The following is a 4,865-nucleotide window of genomic DNA, read 5'->3' on the forward strand; positions in this document are numbered from 1 at the left end:
CGGCGGCTGGGGTACCAGGGCCCGGACCCTTGCGGCGGCGCTCCCGAGGCCCGAGGAGGGCCAGCCCCGCCCTGCACCGGGCAGCCTGATGTTTTGCGCTTCGATTTGTTTTGAAAACCATCTTGAAAAGCTCTTTCCTCAGGCGCCCTTAGATTGACTGTCATTTTCGGCATCATTTCCGCCCTGTACAGAAGGTCCAGCACTTTGGAACTGCTGGTTGCGAAATGCTGAGGCCCTGTAAAGCCGGGAAGGCTCACCTAAAGCATGGCACCGGACTGCCTGCAAGACCATGAAAAGCAAACGTTAACCCCGCTCACTCTCGGCCGCTGCCAGACTCGTCCACAGCATTTTCTGGGAACACTTCTAGTTCCTGGCCGGTGAATGCCCCTTCCGGCCTGAGACCCAGCAGCCTTCAACACAAGCCTCATTGTAACGTGGCTGCCCCGCAAAGGCTGCTTTCTGGAATTCAGCTCCAGGTGCCTTGGGGTAACTCTGCTCCCCTACTGACTTTTCCTCCTGGAGTAATTCTCGAGTGTATGGGAGGGTAGAATGAAGGGAAGTCTACTGTTTTTGTTTCTCCAGATCCTTCCTTCTGTTGTGCTTGTTTGCGATAGATATGCTGTAACCAAAAAAAATTGTGTCTTTACCACTCCCAGTAAACACAGGGCAAAGTTTGTCAGGCACCAGATGAAAAAACAGGGTGCCAGTTTTTGCTTAGGATACATTTATTGCTTTTTTGGAAATATTACAGTGCCTAAGCTGGTATCTGGTGCAAGCCAAGAAGCTAGATGGAGTGCTGTTTACATGAAGACACAAGTATGTGCTTAGGCTTCTTCCTGAGCTCCAGTTATGACCAGCAGGCTTCCAGGAAGAGGGGGAGCTTAGTCCTGTTGCTTCCCATAACAGTAAGGGGTACCAGCAAAAGGAATTTCAGTGGTGGTTGGTGAAAAATGCCCTGTAACTATAAAATGTGGAATGGGGCTCCTATCTCAGCTACTGGCTTTCGACCCCTGAGGGGACTTTCAGCCAAAGTGGGCCTTCTTTTTTGTCCCCTGCTTTCTTTGTTTGAAAGTATACATTTAAGGGGGCCCACTGTGCAAACTTAGCTACATTCTGTATCCACTATCGGATGAATAAGGGATGAATAACGAGCAGAAACAATAAAACAATGCAAAAAACCCAACTCTAAATCAAGTTGCTTTATTTAAAATGATAAACAAGTTTCATCCAAGTGAAAGTTAAAAACACTCATCAAACGGCGGAGCCACAGGCATCCCGTGGCGGAGCCCACGGCGAGACGAAAGCAGATGGAGCAGGCTGCTGGGTGTCTCTGTGGCAGTGGCAGGAGGAACAAGGACTCTGCACGGTCCCAGTTCTTCTGCACTGTCCAGTCACCTTGGAGACAGCAGACCGGGCCAGTTCTCATGGGACATTCGGTGGGGGCTAGACATCTCAAGTTTTTGAACTAATGATGAGACGGAAGTTGAGAGCCACCACCCGAGGGGGCCGGGGCACGAGGGTCATCTAGTTTTGCTGTATATAATATAACATCAGTGGAACATATTGACAGAAGGCAGGGAGGGACGGGGGAGTATGAGGAGAAACCAGACTCCACAGGGAACCATCAGCAGTACCCAGCACACACATGACAAACAACTTATTTGTGGAAACGCTACACATAATTCAAGGACCCTACAGCTGTGCACGTACACGCCTACATCCTAGAGAGCACTTTTTACAACATTTACCGCAAAACTCCTATTCTGTCCCACACTCTTGTCTAAAGTCCTAAATCATATCCAGGCTGAACCTCTAATAAGTTCATAAAGCACTTATACCAACAACTTTCTTGCCGATCTTTAAATATCTTTAGCCAATTTAGAGAGAAACCAAATACTAAGAACCCAACTATGATGTTATTTATGTTCTTTTATGAAGATCTCATGGACTCGAATTTAGTAAGGTCTGACCTTGCTGTTTTGGTCATGGAAATGGATGTGCTTGACTCCACCTACTCTGACGAGTGACCCTCAGGAACCGTGCATGGCGCGCTGTCTTTCAGCTCCACGAGAGGGACCTGGGCTCGTCACTGCTGCATCTCCAGCACCTAGAACAGTGCCTGGCACTCAAACACAAGCTGAACGCTTGGAAGATTCACAAATGGGCATCTGCAAGCCTAAGCCAAATGTGAACGTCCCTGTGTTTGGTGGCTCTCCCCTCAAAAGGTGTCACCCTGAATATCCCAGCACTACTAATGACCCCAGAGACACCTGCCTGTGTGCAGCACTGGATACTTCAGGCTGATGGTAAAGTCTTTGGTGCTCACTCCCAAAGCCCCAGAGCCCCACGCTATCTTCCTCCACCCTGCTCCTCCCTATCAGTAGTTACTGGTCCAAGAGCCCTTCTTCCAGGACCCAGCTTGTTGGTCTTCAGTTGGAGAAGTTTTATGTCATGTCCTTGCCCTTACTATTGTTGACACCACTCAGAGAAGGAGCTCAGACCAGGTGGGGTGAAGGGTTAACTTTAGAACAGATGGCCCCTGGTTCCCACTTCCTACCTTGTCCCAAGCACCCAGCCATCACTGCACTCCCTTCTCACAGGTTCCCCACCTCATCCCTGCTTTATTTCCGTAATGGTGTGCTTGGTTGGCCCACAGCAAAAGGAACAGGGGCGGGGTGGGAGGTGTTGAATCTCTGGCCTGTCTAAAACAAAGACTGTCCCATGGTCACTCACTCATGGGGTGGCAAAAGCCAAACCGCAGCATATAAGCTGTGTGATCCAGATGCTTTCTGGTGAGGTGACTGTGGGCCTGTCAGGTGGGCTGGATCCCTTATTTCTTTTTTTTTTTTTAAGATTTATTTATTTGAGAGAGAGAGAATGAGAGAGAGCACATGAGAGGGGGGAGGGTCAGAGGGAGAAGCAGACTCCCCGCCGAGCAGGGAGCCCGATGCGGGACTCGATCCAGGGACTCCAGGATCATGACCTGAGCCGAAGGCAGTCGCTCAACCAACTGAGCCACCCAGGCGCCCTGGATCCCTTATTTCTGAATATTGTTTGTCAAACAGGAATCACCTTTGGCCTCTTGAGAAGGCTAATCTCTCCCATTCAACCTTCTACCCTGTCATCCCAGCCACTGCAAAAGTGTCCTATCCTGCCCCCTCGTGGCAAACAGCCTTTTGGTTTTGTTTGTTTTTTCAAGTTTAGAGGGAAGTTGATATGAATTGGAGAGGATGGTGTGAGCCCGGCAGCAATACTGGCGTAAAGAAAAAAAGCATTTTGGAAGATGGCAAGAACATTTTAAAAAGGAGGCAGGAACCCCATTCAGGTGTGAACACAAAGAGACGACACATTCAGGGTCTGTCTTTACTCACACCCAAACACACCCTGGAATGGAAGCAGGGCTGCCTGAGCCCGGGTGGCCTGGTGGGGAAGGGGAGCGGCACTGAGGGACGGGTGACAGGCGCCAACGCCGAGGAACGTGGTGGACGTTCTCCATCCAATCCGGCCACGTTTTTGGATTGGCATTTGAGAATGCAGAAAACTGACCAAGACAAAGTAGGGAACCAGCCTCCTAGAGGAAAGCCACATGACCGACCCAGTGTCAAGAAATGATCATCAGTCTGATAAAAATATAACCTTTGCACAGAGGAGCCCTGGATTCCCCAGATTATACCCATGTTCAGGGAGGATCTGGGGAGGCAACACCACATAATTCCAGGCCGTCTGCTCCCCGGGGACTCCTGCTGCCCTCTGACTGCTCATGCCCTTACCTACACCCCCGCCCAGAACGGGGCACGCTGCTCAGTGCTTTTCACTGGACAGATCCTTGACAAGCCCCCTCTTACTTTTATTTAAATTTAGCTGAATTTAGGGACAGATTAAGGCAAGCAGGTGAACTGAGAGGGCAAGAGATGGAACCTGCTGGTCAATCCCCAAGGATTCAGACCAGAGTTACTGAGAAGCCTAAACAGATCCCAAAGACTAGAAGCACCATATATGGATTTATTCCAGACGTGCAGCACAAGCCACCCACCTAATGTCTGCTGGTCAAACAAACAGGGACACTACTCGTGACGTCTCTTACAGAGTGAGAGCTTCTGCCTTATGGATCACATGGTAGGAAGAGGCCACACCTGTTAGAAGCGGGCCCTATTCACAACTTGAATTCTGCGATAAGAACACATTGAACACCTTTCCCACTCCGTTCCTAAACAAAAACCCTGACATGTCATCCCGCCCCCAAAATACACCACACGAAAACACTGCCGGAATTTAAGAGCCTCTCTGGCGGTGGAGGGAAGGTAACTCGTCCAAAACCAGTGGTGAGCGGTGCTGCCCACGTTGGCTGGGTCATGACCACGGAGTGCGGCTTTGGACAAACGGTGACACAAAGGAAGGTGGCGTGTGCGCAGCACGTTTTACGTGTAATTGGCTCAGACACAAATCCGAGTCCACTCACCCCTCAGGGCCTGCTTGTGCGCAGCCGGCTCTCGGACAGCAGAGGTTCCTCACCAACGTCGCTGAGGTATCAGACGCAGCGAGACACTCAAGGGATCCCAGCCCTGCGGCCTCGAGGTCGAGCAGCGTGCCTTAGAGGGGACAGCCAGAGCTCCTCACCCAACAGCACGCCAGCCTTCGGTGTTTCGGGTGTCACTGAGCTTGCTGAGCTTCGAAACCTCTTGACCATCTATTCTTAGTAAGCAGTAAAAACGGCATTTGACCGAAGACAGAAGCTTGGACCAGAGAAGGTTATCCAAATTCAAAGAAGACAAAGGAGAAGGTGGGAGCAGAAGACGTGAAAACTGAGTCAGGTGGCGGCCAACAGCGTACACAGGAGCCACCTCAGGGAGAGTGTCTTTATTTGC

The sequence above is a fragment of the Neomonachus schauinslandi genome, chromosome 15 (assembly GCF_002201575.2).
Source record: "Neomonachus schauinslandi chromosome 15, ASM220157v2, whole genome shotgun sequence".
In the NCBI taxonomy this organism is placed as follows: domain Eukaryota; kingdom Metazoa; phylum Chordata; class Mammalia; order Carnivora; family Phocidae; genus Neomonachus; species Neomonachus schauinslandi.